This window comes from Mus musculus, chromosome 10 (genome assembly GCF_000001635.26).
Source record: "Mus musculus strain C57BL/6J chromosome 10, GRCm38.p6 C57BL/6J".
NCBI lineage: Eukaryota > Metazoa > Chordata > Mammalia > Rodentia > Muridae > Mus > Mus musculus.
The window spans coordinates 110,435,188-110,462,485 of record NC_000076.6 but is presented as its reverse complement, the minus strand read 5'-3'; the positions used below and the strand labels follow the sequence as shown (position 1 = coordinate 110,462,485).

The following is a 27,298-nucleotide window of genomic DNA, read 5'->3' as shown; positions in this document are numbered from 1 at the left end:
CTACACATAAACTGAGATTAAAACATTAAAAGACAAAACAAAACAAGACCCCATTCTCTCTTTTTACCAGCTATTCACTTAAAAATTTTCATACTCTATATTTCGATCATATTTTCTCTCTCCTCCAACTCCTCAACGTACCCTACTTCATGTTATTTTTCTTTTTAAAAACCAAAACAAGACAATTAATGGAGTTTGTGTTATCCAATGATCCCTGAAAATGAGGCCTTCCCTGGTATGTGTTTGATATACCCAACATCACTCCACTGGGAAACAAACCAAACCATAATACCAAACCAAACCAAGCCATATCACACATACCAATTCAAACAATACCAAACCAAACCAAACCAAACCAAACCAAACCAAAATAGATGTGCTCTCTTCTTGGTGCTGCGATCTCGTCTGGCTCGTTCTGGTCTTGTAAGCATTGTCTCAGTCTCTGTGAGTTCACATGCACATCAATCCTATTATGTCCTCGGCTTCATCTTCCATCTCTGGCTCTCACAATCTTTTCCTACAAGGATCCATGAACCTTTAGGGGAGGGGTGTGATAAAGACATCCCATTTAGGGCTCAGTGCTCTGAAGTCTCCTACTCTCTACACACGCACAGTTATTTCTTTATTGTATAAATGGAGTGGGTTGCATGTGCCATGGTACATATGTGGAGCTCAGAGGACAACTCATAGAAGTCTCTTGTGTCCTTTTAGCGTGTGGGTCTTCACATTTAACTCAAGTTGTGCAGGTTGAAGGTTGTGCCCTTACTGTTTGGGTTTCTGAGGAAGAAGACCTTGACAGATCTGGGCCAAGGAACACCACAAAGTCACAACAGGTAACAGAACTTACAGGAGAATGATAGGAGAGGGAGTGTACAAAGGCTGCCCTGATGAAGGTTGGGGGAGAAAGAGAGAGACAGAGAGACTGAGAGGGAAAGACAGAGTGAGAGAGTGGGCCTGTGATGGTGGGGATCTTTATCTTTTTGATTGGATAATTTCTTTATTTATATTTCAAATGTCTTCCTCTTTCCAGGTCTTCCCTTCAGAATCCCCCTATACCATCCCAGCTCTCTCTGCCTCTATGAGCGTGCTCTCACACCCACCTACTCCCACCCTGACATTCTCCTACACTGGGGCATCAAACAACCTCAGGTCCAAAGGCCTCTCCTCCCACTGATTTCCAACAAGGCCATCCTCTGCCACACATGTGGCCAGCGCCATGGGTCCTTCCTTGTGTATTCTTTGGTTGATGGTCCAGTCCCGAGGAGCTCTGGGTGGTCTGGCCCATTGACACTGTAGCTCTCTCCATGAAGGAGCTCAGCTCCTTCAGTTTGTTCTCTAACTTTTCCATCAGGGATCCTGGGTTCAGTCCAATGGTTGGCTGTGAGCATCCACCTCTGTATTTGTCAGGCTCTGGCAGAGCCTTTCAAGTGACAGCCATTTCAGGCTCCTGTCAGCAAGCACTTCCCAGCACCCACAATAGCATCCGAGTTTGGTGGCTGTATATGGGATGGATCCCCAGGTAGGGCAATCTCTGGATGGCCTTTCCTTCAGTCTCTACTCCACACTTCATATTTGCTCCTGTGAGTATTTTGTTTCCCCTATTAAAAGGCACGGAATCGTCCACATTTTGGTCTTCCTTCTTCTTAGGCTTCATATGGTCTGTGAATTGAACCTTGGGTATTCCAAACTTTTGGGCTAATATCCACTTATCAGTGTGTACATACCGTGTTTGTTCCTTTGTGACTGAGTCCCCTCACTCAGGATGATATTCTCACGTTCCATCCATTTGCCTGAGAATGTCATGAAGTCATTTTTAATAGCTGAGTAGTACTCCATTGTGTAAATGTACCACATTTTCTGTATCCATTCCTCTGTTGAGGGACATCTGGGTTCTTTACAGCTTCTGGCTATTGTAAATAAGGCTGCTATGAACATAGTGGAGCATGTTCATATTACAAGGTGGGGCATTTTCTGGGTATATGCCCAGGAGTGGTATTGCTGGATCCTCAGGTAGTACTATGTCCAATTTTCTGATGAACCACCAAACTGATTTCCAGAGTGCTTGTACCAGCTTGCAATCCCACCAGCAATGGAGGAGTGTTCCTCTTTCTCCACATCCTCACCAGCGTTTGCTATCACCTGAATTTTTGATCTTAGCCATTCTGACTGGTGTGAGGTGGAATCTCAGGGTTGTTTTGATCTTTAAGATAGGACCTCTTGGCAGCCAGTGATGATGTACTGAGTCCCTAGGGAGGGGGTTGGGGGCATCTGGTTTCTTGAACTTACTTGCTGAGGCCATCTTGCCAGCCCCAAAGCTGCTTTTATGTTGGGATAGAGTCCTTTCCAAAAGAAGAACAATGTTCGGATTTTCTTAGCCCTTAATACTTAATTGCAGAGCATGATACATTATGGACTTTTAGGGCCAGCAGCTTGAGCAACATCATCCGGAAACAAGTCAGGCATGATAGTTGATTCTCCAGTGAAGGGTTGTAGGTGCTTGCTGAAGACAATGCTGGCTCTCAAATCCTTTCTGGATAATCTACGCTGTAAATCATCGGTTCCCAGATTTACCATACATCAGAGTGATCAGGAGCGCTTGTGGAATTGTAGACTGATGGACCCTATCCTGAATACCTGCAGATCTGGAGTGGAGGCGAGGACGTCCATCTTTAACATATCTCCTAGACATACTCACAGTGCTGTCTGGAACTCTGCTTTGAGAAACACTGGCTTAAGACAGTGACTTTCAACCCTGCCCCAGCATCAGTCATTAAACACCAACCCTTAGAGAAGATGAACAATAAATAACTCAGAACCGCTGCAGGTGGGTGTGGGCCCGAGAGCCTGTAAAATTTCCCTAGTGATGCTAATGAGCAGGCAGGTGTGGATCTCACTGGAGATTAGCTGTAGAGAAGTGGCCCTCCATCTCCAGTTCCCATTAGAGCCACCTGGCAAGCTTTAAAAACCTTGATGCCTAGATTTCCAAACCCCAGAGGATGCAATATAATTGGTTTGAGATGGAACCTGTGCGTTCTGAGTGTGAGAGCTCCCCAAGTGATTCTAATATACCATAAGGTTAAGAACGGTTACCCTAAATATCCAGCGCAGCTGTAAGCACACCAACCAGGCTTTGCTAGCCTCCTCTGTGAAGGATACCATGCTTAACGAAAGAAATCTACATTGATCTATCTCATAGTTGTTATACGGGCTCCATGTTTATATTAAAGGGAGCTTCATATGTACAAATGTATATTTTTAGAGTAGTTGTCCAACTTCTAAATTAAACCCCATGGTGGGCGGCTATACATTTCTTTTATTTTCAACCATATCCTCATCTTGTTTTGTTTACAATGTATGTATTTTCTTAATTGGAAAGGTGTTTAAAGGGAGAATCGAGAACTCCATTTCTTATCCTTTACATCTGTTTGCAGATTACCAGCCTAGGTGATTATAATCACTTATTAAATCAAATGTACTACAGCAGACGCTGGCAAGTCGAGTTCCCTGGCCCCAACTCTGGAGTGGAGGTTTCCTCCTCGGCCTGAGGGACTGAACCCCACATGTACACCCCACATTTACACCGTATTCAGGATCTGGGACTCAGGTAGATCAGGACTTCACGGAGGTTACAACCACAGCCCACGCAACCCATCTCAGGAGCCTGGGAAGAACACACACCAGGAGACTGTTGAGTCAGGGAAGTGTTATAAAATCAAATAGGTTCCAACTCAAACCGTTTCTGGGTGGGATGGCAGAGCTTATGTGACATGTTTTCATATGAAATACATCTAACTTCATACCTATGGAACAACCACCTGATTATTATAAAGCATATTGTCTCAACCCCTACCCCCATAGAAGCCATGTGACACCGAGCAAGCTACCTAACTCGAAGACCTGTTTTTTTTCACATATAATTATCTTGCAAGGTCATTTGGAGGAATACATGAGATAACCTACCAAGCATTTAACCCTGTGCCTGATATATACTAGCAGTTCAGAAATACTAACCTCCTTGTTAACCCTCTGGGCTTTCTAACGTTATTATAAGTTTTGACTTTGGTCATCAATGCACTTAGTAGCCATCAAAGACTCACATCAAAGTCTCACTTACTGTATTTTCTCATTCTGGCTGCTGCAGATGGGCTTCACCCACTGCCTTAGGGTTTTAGGCACTTGGATGTGGAAAGAAAATAGGCTCCCATCAGTACACACACACACACACACACACACACACACACACAAACACACGCGCGCGCGCACATACACACACACAGAGTCTAGGGAGACTAATAAACCTATTATTATAATGCCTAGTAGGTAGCAGGTAAGCAAAGAGATGTCATAGGGGAGTGGCACCCAAACTTGGGTGTGGGACCTGCAGCTTTTTGGTGCGGATTCTGAGAAAGCACCCTCTTAGGAGATGAGGAAAAGTTGCCTGGATACCGTGGTGGGAAGATACACTCAAGCTTGACAGGGGGGAGAGTGAATGTGGCTTGAGTGGAAAACCATGGCACAGGTAATGACTGTCACCTGTTGGAGTTGTTGTGAGGCATGAAGTGGCCAAGGACTAAGATCTGAGAAGCCACTGGCCAGCATTTCTCAGACACCCCCAGTGTTTCTCAAAGTCCAACCCAGACCAGCAAAATGAACATCAAGTTGGATCAGGTTTGAAACACAAATACGTATGAGTTTCCTAGACCAATAGAATGGGGAATGTTGGTCTCGAGAACTCCTAAATCTTTGCTTATGTAACTCCTGCAGGTCATGTGACATGCCAGGGTTTGAAAGACACTTTGCTGTGGCTTGAGTGTTTGTGTCCCTTCAGGTTTCATGCTGAAACCTTGGACAATGCAACAGCATCAGCAGGTGGAGCCTTTGGATGCTGACCATACCATGAAGATTTTTCTCTAACAGAGTTAAATATCTTCAAAGAGATGTTTCAACACATCAGCATCCACGGGGATAAAACTTTTGAATTGTCAGAGACAGAAACCAGTCTCTCCTCTGATTAAGAGCTGGCATCTAGACGGTGGACTCTGCAGCCTATAACTGTGAATCACAACTTTATGTTGTGGACCTGTTAAGTAGTCTCAGTTACTTTGTTTCAGTAGTTTCTGTTCAAGAGTCTGTTTTATTATGATGCTGTTTTGTTAGCCACTGTCCGGTATAAGAAGCTTTCTTGAAGGCACTTAGGAACTTACAAGGCCACATTTCTTTGTCTGAAAGGCTTATTCTGGAGGAAAGGTCAAAAACAAAAACAAAAACAAAAACAAACAAACAAACCAAAACCAAAACCAAAAGTCCATTCATGAAGGTTGCATGGTGATGCAAGGTGTGGGTTCCAGAGGTGAGCTGAGCGGATAGTGAGGTACCAGAGAGAAACTTAAGCCCTATGGTGGGAAGGTTATGTTCACAGCTCATACAACCTATAAAGTCTAAGACTGAAAGAAGGAATATGAATAAATCTTGCTTGCCAGGTGTTGATAGTCTAGACATGGGTTCGCCCCTCCCCAGGACAGCTTCCATTAGCCCCCTCCATATTTATGAAGCATCCACGATCTGTGTATCTCAAGAGAATTCCCTTTCCTTTTCTCCAGGGGGAAGTTTTGTGTTGAAGTTCAACAAAGGTCCTGGGTCGGGTCGTATACGAAGTGATGAAGAGCATTGGTTGGAGTGGAGAACCTATTGGGTTGTAATTTCTTTAGTTCCACCTGTGCATGGTAGTAGCAAACTATGCATGTTGCTTATCATGGTCTGTTTCTGATGTATGTGCTCACTGAGAAGTAGCTTTGAGTTTGGGTAGAAATGGGCAAGACTAGTGTCTTCTTTCTGCTAGACACCCCCACCTCACCCTCAACCCTGTGTTCCTAGCTGCAGGGAAAAGGCTGTTAGAGAAAGGGAGCATTTGAACGATGCTGGAGTAGTGGTTGAAATGTACCTTTAAGCACGTTCTCCAGGCCTGGGTAGGAAGAGAAAAGGAGACATTACTTTAGCTGGAAGGGGGGGTGGGGGTGGGGTAGGGGTGGGAATCCAAGGTATTTGACAGCTATATCTTTCCACCACTACCTTCCTCCAAACCCACGCATCTCTGCTTAGAGTCTGACATGAAACTAAGAGTCTCCTCCCCCTCCCCCCCTTCCCCCGCGTTTGCCTGTGTGCTTTCAATGAAAAAGTCGGTGCACAAGGACGGAAGCCAGAGCGGCTGAAAATAGGTGCATGACTTGTTGAGCATACAAATCATTTCCCCCTTAAACCCTTACTCTCCTTGCAGCCTGTTCTGCAGTCAGGAGAGGTGGCTGAGGCAGGTCACGGAAGAGGTGCTCTCCGCAGGAAACTTTGCTCACCCAGAGAGCGGGCTGGGGCTATTGGGCTCTCGGGGTGAACCTTGGGTGAGCTTGCGGGGCTCCCCTCCTGGCCAGGGCCCCCTAGAGCCGGGCGACGGGTCTGTCTCTTTAAATCCCAGCTGTGCGGCTGGGAAACAGCGCCACTCGCCGCCCAGGCCGGCTGCTGCGAGCTCGCGCTTCGGCTGCCGGCTGCGCGCGGCGAGAGCTCGGCTCGGCCCGCGGGCTGCTCGGTGGCGGCGGCGGCGGCGGCGGCGGCGGCGGCGCGGGGCGGGGAGGCGCGGCCCGGCCGAGAGCGAAGAAAGAGCGAGCCGGGCCGGGGGAAGAGGCGCCGCGCCCGGTCCCGCGCCCGCTCGGCGGCGGACGACGATGTGCCCGGCTCCTGCTTTGCTCGCGTCCTCCCTAAGACGATTTCCATAGTAACCCGATCAAGTGGCTCAGGACCGCAAACCTGAGGATTTCGGCCGGCCCGCCGGCGTTGACCTCGGCCAGGTAACGCTGCGATCTCCTCTACGCCTTGCAAAACCGCCGCGCTTCTTGCAAAGTTCCTTTTGTGGAAAATCGCCCAGCCCCACGCAGCCTGGGGGATTTGCAACAGCATGCTGTGCTACCCAGGTGCTTGCCACGGGCACCCTCCCTGGCACTTCCCCTGCATCTATTATCACATTATTTAAAAATTATTTTGATTGCTTCCTCCACTCTCCTTTTTTTGATTCCCCCATGCTGCTCTCCTGTAGATTTACCCCCCACCCTGAGACTAGTGATGGGGTGGGGGTGCTAAGGAGAAGTCGGGGAGGGGGGGCGGCGGTGGTGAGCACGGTCCAGGGAGTGGCGGGTTCAGATGGGCTGGATGCTCTGGGCTACTTGGAGCATCACACATTGCTTGCACTGGCATTGTGGGGAAGGCTGTCAGCGCCAGGGAGCCCTAAGTCTACAGCCTGATCCCAGAGTCTGTTAGGGAGGGATGCAGGCTTGCGGGTACTGGAGCACTTGGCTGGGTGGCTGGCTAGCATCCATACATCCTAGCTTTGCTCCCCCGCCCCTCTTTGGGTTTCTCTTTCTTGTTCACCATCCTCCGTTTCTTTCTTCTTTTTCTCACTATCCATATCATTCTCTTCCCTTCTTTTCCTCCCTCCTTCTTCCCCTCTTTCCCTTTTCCCCTTTACAAAAAGGGAGGAATCCTTTGTAACCCCCTGGTTCTGCCAGCATGAGAATAACTGTGAAACCAGCAACGTGGCTACCTTAACCTGGTTGTTTTCAGAGCCGTCCTCATCCATCAACATATTTGTTTCCCCGAGTCTATTGATCTCCATGGATTGTGCAGAAATGCATTCTAAGCTGGGCGACTGTACGTCAAAATCGGACTTCTGCAGCTCTAAGTACCACATGTATTGTAAAGACAGTATGAATTTTTAAATATAAATAAGTCACGGGTATAAATAAATACATCTTTGAAAAAAAAATCTAGCGACTCATTTTAGTGCAACTTCCCTCTTCTGTTATCGCTGTGGTCTTTGCTCCTCATTGACGTTTAATTGTAGGGAACTTAGGAGACACCCCTTCCCCTCCTCTAGCTTCTATGGAACATGGAACTTTTATTGTAATTATCGGCTCCTGAACCTGATTGAGTTTGCATGGGCCAGACACTAGAATGAAAAGGTCACAATTAAGGTTCTGGCACTTGCTTCCTGAAATCTAAACTGGTCCAAGTGGGAAGTACAGAGAACCTGCAGACTGGCCTGCCCCTGCCAAAGAATGGAAAAGGATTAGCAACTTCTGTGTGAAATTAGAATTGGACTTCGGTGCTGACCATGTGAAAAATACAATAAAAGTCAGGCCTTTTGTTTTTGGCCATTGACCGATGGATTGCTATACTAGGAAGGACCTGCTACTTAAAAAGGATCCACTGCATTTGAACCTATCCTGCCTTGTTTGGGTTGATGCTTTCTCATTACGTTTTTAATTTTTGTTTGACATATAAGATGCATGTATCATGAGAAAACAAAGAGTGATTTTGTGGTGTGTGTGTGTGTGTTTGTTTGTGTGATTTCTATTTAGTCGAAAGGTGGTTTATTGGATTTTCAACAATTTTCTCCAAAAGGATATCTGTTACAGTTAAATCTTTCCTGAGATCACAATATTTCCCATGTGGAAATTGGTGCCTATCACCAATTTCCTCCACTTTCCGTGATAGGGAGAGTTGATGCAGGGAAGGGCTCAGTTTCAGAGCACATCCAAACCTCCTTTCCTTTGTGTGCACATTTGTCTTTAAATTAAATTATTAATACAGAATGAAGGATCCTGGGGCAGGGAATGGATCAGGAAGAAGAGAAGCCACTGCCAGGATGGGAAACAAACCCAAAAGAAGGCAATGCAATTGCTCTGCCACTCTATAACGTCATCCTTATGTTTAGCCAATTAGCAAGCTTTACATCTTGAACGTGTTTCACGTTCTTATTTGTACAAATGATATTGATTGACCCAGAGGCCGGTTTTAATCCAGGTCAGATGTTCATATGCACATTTTGAGAATATTTAACAATTCATTTGTCAATGGAGCCCCCAAAGCATGCTCTGAGGACATTTCTTTAAGCAGTGATTTTATAGAAATGATGCTATATTTATTATGCTTGCCTTCCAATTCTGGCCTTTCCTGGACACATAGGTTTATTCTGACACATGAACAAGATGCTTCCAGTAGGCTAAGTGCAACTTGGATGTGCCTTGGATGTGCAGTTTTTTTTTTTTTCATCACAGATACAAATAAGGTGTTTGTTGTCCTTGTTCTTAATATCAGAGTTATCATGCTGTCTGGCCTCTCTCATATTCCTTGTGATGATTCCTATTAAGAGTGTGTATATGAAGGACTTAGCATAAAGGCTTCTAAGTGTCCTATGATTTGAGATTAAAAGATATTTTAGTGATGACCACAAACCACTGTTACTTATAGTACACTGATTCTGAAACTACTCACCCCCTACCTGTGATTGTATCTATATATAGATTATTTAATGAGAGACTAGTGATGAGTGATCTGCTTCATAATAGTAAAGTAGAACCTCCCATGTTTGCCTAAGTCAAGTCCCTACTTTTTATGTAGTGACATTAGTAAGGTTTGTGATCTGTTCAATTAATATACTGAGCTGTGGCAAATTGATAATTACGAAGAATATATTTCATTCTGAAATTGCTATAAGATCTTCCTCAAGTTGTCTGAGTGACTCATCCTTGTAACCCATGGCAACAGGAAATGGTTGTACTAGGTACAAGCAGAAGTATGGACATAAGCTTATACTTTCTATATATTTCAGAGACTTTATGTGAAAAGAATTAGTATCCTGGTTTCTTTGAACAGATGGACGTTAACATGTTGGCTATGAGAACACTTCTCAGGCTTTCTTCTAGGGGTTTTTCCTTATTTGCCTGAGTGGTGATGTAAAACTCTTCCGGAAACACATACAATAATTCCACTTTTGTTGTAAAGAACTTAGAAGTGTGCGGGAGTAATTGCCTTTGTGTGTATGTGGGTTCACTACGGCGGGAACATCCCATATTAAATCTGAGAGGAAGTGCAGATGACAGAAATGAGAGGTGCCATGGAATTGGTGATAGAAATAGAAGGCAGTAGATCTTTATATATCTATTTGACACTGTCTTAAAGACTTACTTTTGCTGTGGCTATTAGATTCTCAGATGTTACCTAGTGTTTTATTTTCCCAGAAGATAAGTGGTGGGGGAGAAAGGGAGAAGGGAGAAAAGAGGAAGAGGGAGGGAGGGAAGGAGAGACAAAGACACACACACACACACACACACACACACACACACAGAGAGAGAGAGAGAGAGAGAGAGAGAGAGACAAAGACAGAAACAGAGAGATAAAGATAGATACAGAGACATTGAGATGGTTTCTAAATAGAAATGTTTCCTGATACTATTGATGTGTAGATTATAGTGATATATTTTTCTTTCCTTCTAGGAGAAGGTAAATATGTTAAAGTCTGTAGTTCATGGACAGAGGCAGTAGATACTGGAAAGGAATCACTTTCCATTAGTTAAAGAACTGCTTAAGCACAGCAGGTATCAACCTCCAACTAACATGAATGCAAGTGGAGCTTAAACTTGCTTTAGTTAAAAAGAAGAAAATATTTAAGAATCTCCCCCATTTCTTACCCCTCTCTGAGGGAAAATAGTCGTTTTCCATAATGGAAAGTGGACTTGAGGGTAGAAAAAGTCTCCAGTGCCAGCTTTCTGGCCCTCCTTCATCGTTATCTTCCTTCTCTAACTACCACAGCATCTTAAGTGAACGTCACTGTGGTGCTAACCTTTCTGTAGGTCCTTGTCCTCTTCTGTCCTAGATGAGATCTTTGTACAGGCACAGCAGACATTGCACTCAAAGAGATTCTGATTTTAGAGAGGCATTCAAGTTAGTTATGTACCTCGGCAGTCTTATACATGAAAGGATGATGCAGGCCTTTCAAACTATATGTATTTAGCATTTTTTTTTCCAAAGTAACTTCACAATGTCAGAAGACAAACTTGATCTCAGTATGTGTGTAAAGGCTGCTGATTCGTGTTTCTGGATCACACAATGTTAGTTTGTCAATGCTTTTTGCCAATCTTTGAAACACCATTTTCATAAGTTGTCTTCTCTTCCTCTTCCTCCTCCTCGTCCTCTTCATCCTCAAAGTCCTCCTTCTCCTTTCCTTCCTCTTCCTCCTCCCCTCCACTCTCCCTTCTTCTTCTTCTCCTCCTCCCCCTCCCCCTCCCCCTCCCCCCCTCCCCTCCTCCTCCTCCTCCTCCTCCTCCTCCTCCTCCTCCTCCTCCTCCTCCTCCTCCTTCTTCTTCTTCTTCTTCTTCTTCTTCTTCTTCTTCTTTTTCAAGATTCCAGGTCTGGAGGTGTACTGAGAATAAAATCATTGCTTAGATTGAAGGTGATTTAAAGTGGGTCAGATATAGCTAGGAATGGTTGAAAAAAAATCTATTGATTGTCCATTTGATTTTGCATTGTGTAGAATTCTGGGCTTTATATTAAACTATTGCCTTTTTCTGCTTTTGAAGTCATCCCCGTTCTCAGCCATACCAGAGGACTGTTTCTAGAGAGACTGTAAGCAAAATGGTGGGAAACGAAACTATACCTTACATAATCAAATGGGCCCACAGAGTGCTACTTATCGGGAATGTTATTTCTAATCAAAAGAAACATTTGGATTTTGAACATGTTCACATGCCACCTGCCTGAGCTAGAATATGACCCGTGGATGCTTGATCATATGGCTACATTTTCTGGCAACATTGTCCAGCAAATTACAAACGTGATTTGTGGAATAGATTTCCACGATCTTCAATGGCAACTCTGCCACTTGCTATGCAGAGCTGAGGTCCTTAAGTTCTCTACGGCTGTGACCTTTGACACAGTGCTTCATATTGTGGTGTCACCCAACCATAACATTATTTTTGTTACTACTGCAGAACTGTAATTTTTCTAGATTATGACTAACAATGTAGATATTTGATATTCAGGATATCTGATATGTGACTCGTATGAAATGACTGTGGACAGAATTTTAGATCTTTAAGAGGGAAAAGCCATAGGGTACTCTGGGCTTAGTGAACTGATTTTAGGGAACTTGGAAGATGGCAATACTGAAGGAGGGGTAGATGGTGGAGGCCTGCTTTGTGAAATGTCAGCCTGAAGCAAATACTTTGGTTATGGCTTTTTATGTGATAGTTCGAATTAATATATGGTTTCTGCTCAGCTGGCGTTGAAGAATCAGCTTTAATTAATGGTAGATTAGAACTTCCGGAAGTGAAATGGGACAAATGATGCTGTTCATCTGGGGATGGAAATCAGCGTGAGGAAGGAGAGAGCAGCATCCCTGAGGCAAACTTTTATGGTGAGTGTTTCCTCAAGAGTCTGCAGACAGAAGCTGACTACAGGGTCTGGTGGAGTCAAAGCTGCATCAGAAGTTCGAGGTCAAAGTTGGTAATGTTACTGATTGTGGCATCACGAAAGCTGTGATGTTTGAAGGGTGCATGAAGAACATCTGAGGCTTGGTCCTACAAGAAGCCAGGAGATCTTCAACTTTGGCCAAGATGTAGCCTCAGTTGCAGTGGAGAACTTAGTCTTAAGAGGGGTCATGTATATATGCTGAGGATTGACACTGTGTGCTCAATGTGCTCAGAGTCTCTGGGGAGAAGTCACAGGGCCATTGGTGAAAGTACAGCCTCTGTGGCAGTGGAGATGCCAGCATATTGCAGATGCCAGGACCAATGAGGTAATCATGAAAGATAAAGCAGGTGCAGAGGATAGAGCAGATGCGGGGGATAGAGCAGGTGTGTGTGGGGGGATAGAGCAGGAGAAGGGGATAGAGCAGCTGTGGGGGGGATAGAGCAGGTGTGGGGGGGATAGTGCAGGTGTTGGGGGGTAGAGCAGGTGCGGGGAATAGAGCAGGTGAGGGGGGATAGAGCAGGTGCGGGGGATAGAGCAGGTGCGGGGGGATAGAGCAAGTGTGGGGGGGATAGAGCAGGTGTGGGGGATAGGGCAGGTGAGGGGGATAGGGCAGGTGAGGGGGATAGGGCAGGTGCGGGGGATAGGGCAGGTGAAGGGGGATAGAGCAGGTGTAGGGGATAGAGCAGGTGAGGGGGATAGAGCAGGTGTGGGGGATAGAGCAGGTGTGGAGTTGAGCTGACATGAATATGTGAGCCAAGCTACCTGTGCTGTGTATTGCTAAGTCAGAGAGTTAAGGGTGCACCCAAGCCATTTGGAGCCCAGATTATCATAAATGAGTCCCATACACTGGACACCGATGCTGGGATTTGGGTTTGCTTTGGTCTGATTGTGCCTGTGTTCTGGTCATAGTCCCTCTAGGAATAAGAAAGTGTTCTAGGAAGTATGTAACTCATTTTTTGATTCTTCAAGGACCCACAGTTATGATATTTTGAGCTTATAAACTGTTTGAATCTTTTAAAGGCAGTGGGACTTTAAAAGTTTTGCAGCGTTCTATACAGTGATATTAACGTAACATCTCTTGGACAAACAAGAAAGGAAAGGTTATGGTTTCATGGTGATGGATTTGTATGTCAACCTGGTTAGGTTTTTGGTCAAGTTGACACAAGCTAGAGTAATTTGGGAAGAGGGAACCTCAATGCTTCAATTTCCTTTTGCTAGGTTTCTGCTTGAGCTCTAGTCCTCACTTCTCTCAATTATAGACTATATCGTGGAAGCAGAAGCCAAAGCAACCATTTCCTCCCCAAATACCATGTGATTTGCTCATGGTATTTATCACAGCAATAGAAAGAACACTGGGACAGTCATCCAAAACTTGAAAGCCTAAATGAGACTTAGCTATAGTCGAAATATGTTAGGATAGAAACAAAGCAAGCATAAAATCTGTAGCTTTAGCTGTTAATTAGATTGTCATCCTAGAAAGACAAACTCTACAGAAGGCTGCCAAACTATTGTTCTGAACATGTAGTCATCCGAAATCCCATTGACAAGAATGTGCTGTTTGGATGAGAACACCATACTTCATTTTTTAAAACTTCTTTCCAATATGCAGAAGTTTACCGAACAGGTAATTTTCAGTGAACATTGGTGGCATGTCTTATAGGAAAAACAAAGTATTGGATTACTGTATCACTCTGCAGAGTTTTGCTGATAGGAAGTTTTAAAAAAGCATAAAAGTAAGAGGATGATTTACTGGATTCCAATAGGCCCGGCAGGTTCAGAAAATGAGGTGATTTCTTAGGGTTCCTCCCAGTATCATGGCTCGACGGTTATCACGTGGCTCTACGGTTATCTATCAATTGATTCTCGTTCTAATTTGCTATGATTTTAAGGCTGCAGCATGGCTAATTTTTAAATTTTGACCTCTCCATCAATAAAATTGATACCAGAATGATAGACATTATAATAGTAAACATTCAATGGAAAAATCAATCAAATAACACACACACAACGGTGCATGAAAAACATGCTGAAATTGAGCAAATGTAAGTCTAGGTTAAAAGATGTGGTATTATTTTGATTCAACAGACACTTAAGTCCTTCTCATAGGGCACTAGCATGTCCCGACGAATACTGTGTTGTCATATGTAATAAAAGTTTAGAGAAATTAAACGACAGTGAACAGTTCTAACCGTCATCAAACATTGATTTCTTCTTCATTCAGAAGTTCGTTTCACAGTTGTAACAATCAGAGTTGAATTGGTCCTCAGCAAACCTCGCCTGTTGCTGCTCATGCCCTTGGGGTGTCCCCTCCCATGTCCTACAGAAGGTGGCAGATGTGCTGATGTATGACTTGGGGTGCCACCTAAGACATTGCCACACTCACCTTTCCTTGTTGGGTCATTGGATTTGGAAAAGGCCAGTTGCTGTGTTGGGAGCATACTCAGTCCCTGGAGACTGATAGGGCAAGAAAGGGCCTTCTGCAGAGTCAGCACCAGTATGTACCAATCCTGTGAAAGGGCCCCTTGGGAAGTGTGTCTGAAGTCCTAGTATGGTCTTAAGCTGATGCTAGATTTAGGGCAGAACCTGACCATATCCTCTTTGGTCTCTGAGGCAGAATCACATAGCCCCGCTATTTCTGAAATTGTGACCCACAGAAAGTATATGAGTTAGAAATGCTTATTTACTGAAATTGGTAAATGTTGGAGTAATTTGTTACATAGTATCAATAGATAACTAACTGCCTGTCTTACTTAGGGTTTCCATTGCTGTGAAAAGACATCATGACCAAGGCAACCCTTCTAACAGATAACATTTAAGTGGGGCTGGCTTACAGCTTCAGAGGTTCAGTCCCTTATCATCATGGTGGGAAGCATGGCAGTGTGCAGGTAGACATGGTGCTGGAGCTGCTGACAGCTTTGTACTTTGATACAAAGGCAGCCAGGAGGAAACTAGATATTTTTTTATTTTTGAAACACTGGGCAGAGCGTGACCATGTAAGACTTCAAAGCCCTGCCTCCACAGTGACTCTTTCCTCTAACAAAGCCACACCTCCTCCAATAAGGCCATACATCCTAATAGTGCCACTCCCTATGGGCCAACTATTCAAACACAGGAGTCTATCAAGGCCAAACCTATTCAAACCACCATACTGCCCTCCTGGATATTAATTGTAGACATGAATTGTTGCTATTTTGTAGATACAGAAAATTATAGCTCATAGCGTTTTTGCTTGACAGAATGCTATTTGACTATTCATTTTCCACAGTGAATAACAAGCACTATCTATGGCTTCCTTTCTTCTTCAAGCTCCTAAGAATGAGCCTCTCTGATCAGCATTATGTACAAGAAGGGCAGGAGACACCGGTTCTCTTTTATTAGCAGATAATCCTGGAATTTAATCTTGTGAATTCTTTTAGAATATGCCTGGTAAAAATTCAACTATTTTCAGAATTTTAAATGAAAATAGAGGTGTAAAGGGGGCAAGAATGCTGGTGATTATGTAGGTATTATGTATTGTAGTTCACATATATATGTAATATAAATGGGCCATATATATATATATATATAATATGTATATGTAAGCTACAACACATAATACTATATATTATATATAATATATGTATATATATACATATACATATACACACATATATATGTATATATGCCAAATCCATTTTCATTGTACACCTGAATGCTTTATTTATGATAAGGATTTTGTTACAGAAGCCTTTCTGTGTGATATTATCTTACTTTATCCTACAGATTTTGATCACTTTAATCTGACCCAAATAAAGGTTATCACATTTTACTTATTACAACTGCTTTTCACAAGTGTATAGTTTGATTTCTGTGCGGAATGCTAAGCTGTCTTTCTTAAACATTGTCTTAGTTAGGGTTTTACTGCTGTGAACAGACACCATGACCAAGGCAGCTCTTATAAGGGCAACCTTTAATTGGGACTGGTTTACAAGTTCAGAGGTTAAGTCCATTATCATCAAAGTGGGAGCATGGCAGCATCCAGGCAGGCCTGGTGCAGGAGCTGAGAGTTCTACATCTTCATCTGAAGGCCTCTAGGAGGAGACTGCCTTTCAGGCAGCTAGACAAGGTCACTCCTCCTCCAACAAGGCCACACCTACTCCAACAGGGCCACACCTCCTCCAACAAGGCCACACCTACTCCAACAAGGCCAAACCTCCAAATAGTGCCATCTCTAGGCCAAGCATATTCAAACCACCACACACATGGCTTTAGACAGTGATCTGTTAAACTATTCTCATCTATATTTGAAAACCAATGATCTGAAATGGATATCTCTGTAAAAATAGATTCTTTATAAATGCAAGGTTTTTGGTTGTATTCTCATACATGTTAAATGTATGTAATAAAGATCAAAAAAGGTCACACTGTCACATTTTACTTCATGAATTTGTTTAATTTTATCTAAAGTAATGCTATCTCTTAAAAGGTTTGGACGTGACTGAACTTTAAATATGGAGTGTTTAGAACGTTGGAGACTAGGGGTAAAGGTTTTACTCCTCTAAGTACTTAATGCCTGCATTAGGTTATTTTTGTGAATGGATCTGCAGTCATCTTGTGGGTTGGGGCATGCAGTTTCTGTATGCTTGCTATTGTTTGGTGGGGTAACTAACAGGATCCTTGCCCCTGAGAAAAATTTCACATCCAAGGTTGCTTTGTTATAAACCAGTGACGATTCTCACTGACTCAGGCCAATATCGTGCTCTCTGGGAATTCAAACTTGCTTCTTCTTCTTTCCTCTTTTCCTCTCCCCTCCCCGTCCTTCTCCTGCCCTCCCTTCCCCTCCCTTCTCTTTCCCTTCCCTCCCATCTTGTGCTTTCTCTAGCCTCTTCTCTGTGGATATTTGTTCTTTAAATAAGCATGACCTGGAAAGTATCAGAAGACCTAATAACCAGTCCTTTAGGAACCAGTTTTCAGTACATCACAAATTAGTTGCATCGCAAGCCCACGGACAAAGTTAATGAAGTAAATAGTGCTGGATATTTTTACACTTGAGCACACTATGCAGTAAGACCTGCCTTTAGAATTGATGGACACAGGTCCAATATTTATATTCTTGATGCAATACATAAAAATTGAGCTACTCTTTGTTGCCAGAGAAATTGATTTATGGCAGACGTATCTAGAGTTTGGGTGTCTTAGCGGCTTACTGATAGGCATGCTTTCATTTATTTATTGTTGAATAATGTGTCCCACCTTGTGTGCTTATTTTATGTGCTTGGCACATCTGACGTTGAATTAATCTATCCCATGAAGTAAACATGATGTTTCAACAAAAACAAAGTTGGTAGATGTATATTGACTGCCATTGACACTGTCAGGAGCATACAGGAATATAGAAAGGAACAAAACAAGGTCCTTCCTTGCCCTTGAAGTTGGATTGTTTTTTAATTTTTAATGTAAAAAGTTTTTATATTTATTTTCTGAAGTGTTTAGTTGCTTTATTTATAGTGAGACATTACAATTTATTATGGCCAGGCTGTGCTCAACACAGGCCTGGGTAGGATTATGTTACCATAATTGAGAGTCCTTTCGAGTTCTGCCCCGTTAATGCATGCTAATGTTCCTGTGAAGGTCTCTTATACATGGCCTCACTAACCACAAAGGCTTTCCGCCTCCAGCAGATAAACTCTCAATGTCACAGGAACATGCATTAGAAACTATGCCATTACTTACAGTTTTTTTTTTCTTTTTTCTCTTTTGCCAAGTAAAATATGTTCAGTATACTTCCAATAGAGCATGAATCTATTGTATCTAGGATTTAACTTTTTGGAGTAGAAAGGCATTTCATAAGTTTTAAGTAGGTTTTCTGGTACTGGTGTTTGCTAAATGTGTGGAAAGAACATATCATAAAATCACAGTCAATTGGATGTATTAGATAGAAGAAAACCCTCTTTCCGGGGTCCACGTCACTTTTTCCAGGGTGGGGAGTGTCATCCTTATGACAAATCTATGCGTGTGTGATTAACGTGTAAAGGAATGGAGATGGAGACTTTAACCTGGAATACTTGGCTGGGCCTAGTGTGGTGACACAAGTCATCCAAGCAGACAGTATGGGCATTATTCCCAGTGAGGACTGGAGGAAGAAGGATGGTAATGGAGACAGGATGGGAGGAGGTAGCCAGGCAGCCTCTGTACAGGGAAGAAGAAGCCATGGGGGAAGAATTCCAGGAGTTTCTAGAAGCCACAGCAAAGCCAGAGAGTAGGTTCCTACCCAGATACTTCAGTGAGAATTATTTCTGCTGATGAGCTGAATTTTAGTTTAGTGAGGCTGTTGGGCCTGTGACCTCCGGCACTGGAAGATAAAAGCATTGACATCCTCCAGCCACTAAGATTATAATAATTTATTATCGGAACAACAGAAAGTGAATACAGTAGAATTCAGGCCATGGCTTTATGTTTGCTTCAGGTCAGGTTATAAAAACCCTTTGGAATTTCAGAGCTTCAGGATATGAACTGCGTCTGGGGATTATAGGCCTGTACAGAGAGAGGGCTGTTTCCCCTCCCCAGATCGGAGTCTCTAAACCTGTCTAGAATTGAGATATAGTTCATTTCATCCTTGGCCTTGTGATCCTCCTGCCTTAGGCTCCCACATGCTGGGATTACAGGCATATGCCACTATTGTGGTAAATCTCCAACCCAAATATGCCCCGGCAATGAAAACCTGACTCAATTAATATGAATACATGTTGTGTACCTAGATTGGGCAGATCTACCACTACACTACCATCTTCCACATCGATGAGACCCCTTAGAACTTGCGGTTTCTTCAGGCCTTGTGCTTTTGCTCTGCTTTTTTCTTCTTCTTCCTCCTCCTCTGAGTCCTCTCTCTCTCCCACTTTCTCCTCCTTCTCTCTCTCATCTGCCCAATCATCAGCTCTCCTTTATTTTACAAATTAAGGTGGGAAGCAGGTTTACAGGAAATCACCTGAGTTCTGGCTGACTCATTCCTTGTTCACAGCCCCTCACAAATATAATTAGCCCCAGGGCTGTCTGCAATGTGCCACAATTCTCACACCTTGGTATTTTTTAACTGTGACCTTACTGTGGTTTGATTTTCACTTGTGCTTCGAAGAGTTCCTGAGAAGAAAGCCATTTAGTTAAATATCTTGAGATGTTTTTATATTTATATCTTGTTGTTGTTGCCTTTGTCATTATGGGTCTGGTGTGTGTGTGTGTGTGTGTGTGTGGTGTGTGTATGTGATTGTGCATGCATATGAGACAGGTGCACACGTGCATATGAAGACCACAGATCAACCCTGAGTACTGTTATTTACTATGTTACTTTGTGACAGTCTCTCATTGGCCTGGAGCTTGCCCATTAGATTAGAGCCAGTCAGCCTGAGGAGGAATCTATTTGCCTGTCTCTCCCCTCCTAGTGCTGTAATTACAAATAATGCGTCTAACTGTCAAGACTTTTTTTTTTTTCCCTCAATGTGGGTTTTGGAGATCCAACTCAGGTTTCATACTTGCCAGGTAAGCATTTTCCTGATGGAGGCCTCTCACGCTACATGATATGGATTTTGTACTTGCCCACGAGTCAGCTTGGCTTACTGTCAAATTTGGTACTGTAAATCACTTTGGGGGGGTGTATGTATTCTGGTTCTATATTCTGGGTCTCCACAGAGGGTGTGGTGGCAAGGCCATAAGAATCTGTAGTGAACTCCTGGTCACTGAAGGACCTTGGGCTCACCTGTGTTCCTCAGCATTCGCCATTTCAGTAAACGAAGATTGTATTGTCCTTTTTTTTTTTTTTTTTTTTTTTATTTATTTTGGTCCTCCACGTGGGAGGTTCCACCATGAAGCCTCCACATGGGAATCAGCTGAGGAAAGACTTCACAAATTACTAAGTGTGTTTCAACATAGGGGCAGGAGTCATATTGAGAAGGCAGGATTTGTTGTTGTTGTTGTGCCTGTGTGTGTGTATGATAAATGTTTATCATGGTTTATTACTGAGAGACAGTTGTAGTTGTCTGAATTCACATTTTGGGGAACGTTGTCAATGAACTCAACGGGAATGGTGATGCTATTTCTGATTCCAGCGAGAGCTCTAACTTCAAGCATACACCTTGTGCTGTCCTTGGTCGGTGACGGAATCCTCCTCGGGAACATCAATTGTCTTATTGATTCTTTTGATGTCTAAGTGTGAGGGGAATGTGGATTAGTTTGCCTAGCAACTGCGTGTACGTTCTTGGTTGTATTTTCTTCCATTTTCTAGAGATTTATAAAGTTTGGTTTTTTTTTTTTTTTGGCTGTGGTTTAAAATCAAGTGTTTTTACCCCTCACGCAAAGACCCTGTCCTCTTTGTCCTATGTATTTCTTTTCCTCTGACATAAACTTTATACATTTAAGGTATAAAAGCCACTGGAAATAAAATCCAATCTCACAACTTACTCTAGAAATGTAGTATCTATGTAATAAGTAACAAGATAGCTACTGATGCCAAATTTTAAAGTTTTTTTTTTTTAAATCTGGATGATGGATTCAAATAAAAGATATCTAATATGGAATTCTGGAGAGAAATTTTCTTACCTGAAATGCATCCTGGGATTTCTATAATATGCAGTCATAGATTGTTTTCATTATTTGTAAACCCTGGTGAATTTTAGTTTTTACACACACACACACACACACACACACACACACACACTCACTTGTAAAGATGCTGTAGAACCTAAAGTGCTTTATTCTCCATTCTGCAGTGCACTAGACACTGGCCAAGATACTGGGGTTGAGTGGAGCAAAATGAATGTAGTCTTGTTCTTGTGGATTTGGTGCCTAGCTGGTGAAATAAGATGTGCAAAGATGATGAGTTCTAGGGATTTTATGGTCATCCATGGAGAGGACTAGTTAAAGAAAGAAAATCTTTTAAGGGGAAAATGCAGGATGCCTGCTTCAGGGAGTGGCTTTAACTTAGAAAGGGTGGTGTTTGGATATGCCCTGGCAGAAGGAAGCATATAGCAATGGGAAGGAGGTAGCTATACTTTCAAGCAAGACTCAATATGTTCCTTGACAGATAGGCCTGTAGAGATTCAGCTGTTTCTTACATCTGGCCACTTTTTCATGCATTCCAGTTTAATGGAACTAATTGTGTCCTGCGTGGGTCAAGGTCTCCTCTACGGTGGATCTGTGATGCTAGGTACAAAGAAAGCTATGCAATATCAAGACTTTGTTGATTTTGCTTTTTATTTTGATACATAGGTATCTGTTATTTTCACCTTCATAGTTTAATCTCACCAACTGCAAAGCCCCCGGAATTGTAGAATGTGCATGTAGAGGATGCTTTTTTGCCAGATTCCATGCAGACCATTTACATATCCTAGTGTTCTTGAAGCGTGCCTGCTCTGCTCAGTGCCAGAGGAAAGACAGAGTGTTGCTTTTAAGTGTCTCAGTGCTGATGGGACATATAATTTGCTTCTAAGTTTTTAGATAGGAAACTTTTGCCATTGTACCAACTGTGTTAAGGAGGGGTATATAAAGCAGAGGTGGGAGTGATAATTCTGTTGGTGGCTATGCATCAGGGAAGGAGGCCCAGAGAGATGCTAGCACTTAGTCACGAAGGATGAGTGGGAACCTGCCAGATGGCCACAGCAGTGGGGAGTGTTTCAGCATGTGCCTCTGCAAGTGCACAAAGACATAAGGGGATGTGAAGAGTTTGGGGACAATTAGTCCTCAGGAGGAAAGAATTTGTACCAAGTGTAGATCGGTACAGCTAGAAGGTTAGAAAGCCCACCAAGTGGGTCCATTCTAGATCAAAGAATCCATACTTTATTCTGTAGATAGCGGTCAACATTGAAGATAGTTAAACATGAATTGCACACACACACACACACACACACATATATGCACTAACATTTTTATATTTATGTATATGATAACTTTGTGAGTGCAAAGTGAAGACTGAAGAGCCTTCCATCATAATATACAAATTGTTCAATGAGGAAACTGTCCAATGATCCTGCTGAGTCATGAGTTCACAATATGGCCCATGTTGCAGGTGGTAGGAATGTGAATTAATCTCTCTATAGTTTTGTCCTTCCATCTGCAAAGTGGGGTGATAGCAGTGACTGTCTTACAATTGGTGTGAGGATTATAAGGGCTCTTATTACTTAGAGATAACGCACCATAATTTCTTACATAATTATGTATGCTAATTTCATTAAGAATAGCAACTCTATGTGTAGGAAGAAGTTGGCTAATATAGGAACTGAAAATGTCCTTTAAAAGGCAGTTGCAGCTTGCATCATTTTAAACTCATAGGAAAGATCATCTCTAAATATACTTGGAAATCTTTTTTGTTTGTAGTCTTTAAACATTCTGTGTATGTGCGTCTGCATTGAGATAGATGCACGTGGATGCAGATGCCCCCATAGGCCAGACTAAGATAGCAAATCTCTTGGAGTTTGAGTTACAGGCAACAGTTGTAAGCTGCCCAACATGGCTGCTGAAGACCAAACCCAGCTTCTCTGCAAGGGCAATATTTAACCGCTTAACTCCTAAGCCATCTCTCTAGCCCGATGTTTCTGTAAATCTAAAACTATCTTGTTACCTATCTGTGGGAGAACAATTAAAAAGTTAATAGCCATAGGAAAGCCAAATCAGGGCATGAGACAAACACAACATGGGAGCCTGACTGGGGGCAGCTGGATTTGGGGAACAATTTTGAAACCTTTCCTTTGTATATTTTTGTATGTCAATACGAGCAAAATTGTCAAAAGGTGATCTACAAAATGTAGGGTATATTTAATCTTTTCGACTTTCACTATCACGACCCATTTGGTGTCTAGAGTAATGTCAGCTGAAGTCTGAGACATTCAAATAGTGTACAGATGAGCTCTGAGTTCAGATGGCTTTTTACGGCTGAATAAGTACCAGTGAGCTTGTGGCTAGGCATAAAACTGCATGTTTGACTTGTCATCTGAAAGTTCCTCATGTCCAGTTTAAGGTAGCCATTTGAATTTCTATTCAACAACAGCAAAACTTTCAGGATCCAGTGAAACACAGAACGGCTGGTTTCATTGGTTAAGATATATGTATTAATGAGTGAATGTGAATTATTTTACAATAAAAAACCCCACTGTGTCCATTCCAAAATCGTGATAAACCTTGTATACCAAGTATATTATAGACACCACAAGGTGAAGAACGTTTTAGTAAAAGACCTTGTATTTTAGTAAAAATAACATGGTGTGTGTGTGTGTGTGTGTGTGTGTGTGTGTGTGTGCGCGTGCCCATGGAGACCAAAGTGGAACTTGGGTGGTATTTTTCAGGTGCCATTCACCTTTTAATTTTGGTAGGATCTCTCATTGGTCTGGAATTCATCAAGTAGACCAGGCTGCCCCAGGAATTGTTGCCCTACTTTCCTTCCAGCAGTTAGATGGAGAATACAAATGTGTACCACCATGCTTTTTACTTTTTAAAAATGGGCTCTGGGGATGTAAATCAGGTCCTTGTATGTGCATGAAGGGTGCTATACTAATGGAGTCATCTCTACAGCCCCACCTAATGTTTGTAAAGTGAGTGGTTTGATACTTCACAGATCTCTATAGTTTTTGTTAATAAATAATTGTTTTCTTTGCAGCTTTAAGAATACCGGGAATTTATTTTTTCTTACCATGTCTCAGTTTTGTGAGAATGACTATCATATTTTTTTTGGTGGGAGAAAGGTTTTACTCTTACTGACTTTCCATTAATATTGTGACATTCTACTTTGTCCGATGAATCCAAGCCACGGGGCTTCTAATTGTTTGTGGCTTCTACTATGCTCTTTCAAATGTGGTTACAATGGAGAAGTCGCACCCTAGCCCTTTGGATGCGTTACCTTGAAAACCAAATGATGAGGAATTGTTATTCTTGTAGTCAGGTGACTTGCAGGTACCCAAGGACTGCTAAGCAGAGCGAAGTTTTTAATGATGAGTTGTTGGCTGTTAATGAAAAGCTAGTGGGTGGTAAATTACATATTCAAGTTCTTGAAAATTAACCTCTTGCAAATGTTATTAGTTTCATTTTTTCCTTAGAGTTACAGTTTAATTTTTTTGATAAAGCAGTTTATTACCCTCTAGAAGGTATTTAAATCTGAAAACAGAAGTCACAATTTAACAGTGACCACCTTGTGGTGGCTTCTTTCATTTACATTCTGAGCCTCTTCTTAGAGGTGTTGTTAGGTGCCTAAGTTTGAAGGACTAGCTGGACCTGAGAATTAAGTGAATTCTGTGTATTTGAAGGATGATCTTGTAGATAGGAAAAGGTTTCATTATGTATCTTCTTTGCTCTCATTGTATTAGGATTTGTGCCATATGCCTGATGCTCTGATGTCTCTGCCTCTCTCTCTCTCTCTCTCTCTCTCTCTCTCTCTCTCTGTCTCTCTCTCTTCCTCCCTCCCCCTCCTCCTCCTCCTCCCCCTCCTCCTCCTCCTCCTTCTCCTCCTCCTCCTCCTCCTCCTCCTCCTCCTCCTCCTCCTCCTCCTCCTCCTCCTCCTTCTTCTTCTTCTCCCTCCCTCCCTCCCTCCCTCCCTCCCTCCCTCCCTCCCTCCCTTGGTGGAGCAAAAGAATACATTGAAATTCAGTGTCTATACAGCAGACAATATATTGACTGGGTTCTAATTCTTGAAACATGCAGTGTTTCATTTTTTTCCCCCTACTGTCATGCTCAGCACAGTAACAACCCCATTTACATGCTAGTCTCCAAACAGGCTTGCGTCTCAGTTTGGACAGGTTCGGAACTCTAAATAACTGGCTTTTGTCTTGGTTTGGATTGGTTTGGAACACTATGTAGGCAAACGACTTTAGGGTCAGATTTCTGGTACATGCAGCTTGTTCCTTGTGTGTGTAGCCACTTAGTGAAAAGGGTTGTACTTCATGCAGATACTGAAGCTTTGTTTGATCGAGGGAGGATAAAATGGGGCCAGGGAGGATTAACTTGGTCTGTCTAGAGGAACAGACCACTGGTGTATGATAGGAGAAGGATTTGAAGGTCTCTAAATCATTGGTTCCCAACCCATGGGCTGTGAGTCCTATAGTGTTGAATGGCCCTTTCACAGAGCCTGCATATCCTTTTATGATTCATAACAGTATCCAAATTACAAAGTAGCAATGAAAATAATTTTATGGTTGGGGGTTACTACAACACGAGGAACTGTGTTATATTAAAGGGTCATAGTATTAGGAAGGTTAAGAACCATTAGTCTAGACCCTGAAATAGAGGGAAAAGATCGGCAGTTTAGTGATAATTGATTGGCTATGTATGAGGAGGTAAAAATTACATGGCATTCTACCCGCCTGTCATTTTAAAGGTTAATGTGACTTTTAAACCAAACCCATTCACTATCTGTTCTAAGTGTTTCTTTGTTTTTCCGTTTCAAGAGCCCATCTGAACCAAGTTGCCATGATAGACAGCTGAGACAACGTGTGTGTGTGTGTGGGGGGGGGGGGGGGTAAATTGCAATCGCCTATAGGCGATCAGACCATCTCTCAGTGCTGATAAAGGAATCTGCTTGGCCTAAGGAATGAAAGTGCTCAAGTTCTATTCTACAAACTCTAGCTACAAACAATCCAAAGGAGCTTCTAAGGTACAAGAGATATGTCAAACCATTTCCAGTTTCTACAAATTGGCTTAGGAAAAAAAAATCACTAGTGGAACTATAAAGGAATACTGTCCTCAGGGTCATTTAATGCGAATAAGGAATCCTTTCCTGCTATCAGCTGTATTTGTATCTTCCCTTTGATATTTCTCAAAGTCTTACAGCATGTGATCAGTTCAGATTAGAAAGCTACATACTACATGCATTTGTCATCAGTTCACAGGTAACTAAAGTGGGGCTAGGAGGATGGGTTAATGGTTTATTTAACTTCATGAAGGTGATTACTGATAGTGTGGAATTCAAACCCACAAGCACCGATCTCTAGACTTTGGAACTGCTACTCATGACTAAGAAATTCATTGTTGATCGAGAAAGGCTAGTATGGCCTCTAACTGCTAGGTATTCCCTTGTCTGTACAGTATTGGAAGGAGCAGTATACATTTTAAAGTTAGTGATAGTGTTCAGGAGTTGGGAAAGGAGATAAGGATTCACTTGTTTCATTTAGTGAGTACTGAGTTCAAAGGAAGCACCCTTTCCCACCACCAGATGGATTGGATATTCTCATCTTTAGAACAGGGTTCTGCCAAGTCAGTAGTGACTGCGGATTCTAGTTACCAAAGACAACGTTTCCATATATCATAAAGGGATAAAGCATAACTTGTTTTCTTATTCTTACTAGAATTGAGCATTGTGAATAATTTACCCATTGTCCTTAGAAACCGATGACTTAAAGTGTCCTCATGTGTGATGCTTTTCAGGTCCCAAAGTGAGCTAATAAAGCTGGATGCATTATTACAGGTGTTAGTATTATACAAATAGTAGTTTATTCTCTCCTTGAGTAAAGATGTTATTCCAAGTACAGCCATTGTTAATGGAAGTGTTGAAATGTGTCCTTCAATCAGTGCAAGCTCATTTGGTTAGAGTTCAATCATAAACCACTTTTAATCAGTTAATTATATGAGGCAGGGTAGATTTTTCTGCCGAATGAATGACTGGGGAGGAATAATTCTGTAAGTGCATGTCCTTAGTAGTTCCCATCTCTGGCACAACAGTCCCCAGAGGAAGCCATACTAGTAGGGTCTATGCTATTCATGCACGGAGCTGCTTCTACCTTTGCTATTCATGCATGGAGCAGCTTCTACCTTTGGTCCTGCACTTTCTTTAGAGCATGTGTTCAGGGCACACACAGTTTGGCATTGTTTTTCTCTTTGGAATAGTTTCTCATTGCTTTAGGGAGAGTCTGAAGACATTTGAGTGTGTTGAGGAAAGAAAATTAGTTCAGCATCACGCCCCTATGTCCCTGACAGTAAGTCCAGTAATCACCATATTTCCCTTATTATATTAACCCATTCTTTCCATTTTCCAGGTGCTTTGAGGCTTAGAGAAGAC

General features: G+C 42.6%; 1 protein-coding gene across 1 annotated transcript in view; it reads left to right on the top strand.

The window, feature by feature from the left end:
* Nucleotides 1-6,763: 6,763 nt before the first annotated feature.
* Nav3 (neuron navigator 3) overlaps nucleotides 6,764-27,298 on the top strand; it is a 774,463-nt gene continuing 753,928 nt past the window's right edge. Inside the window, exon 1 of the mRNA XM_017313946.2 lies at nucleotides 6,764-6,836. The gene's annotated coding sequence lies outside the window, so the exon portion shown is untranslated. The remainder of the gene's footprint in view (nucleotides 6,837-27,298) is intronic.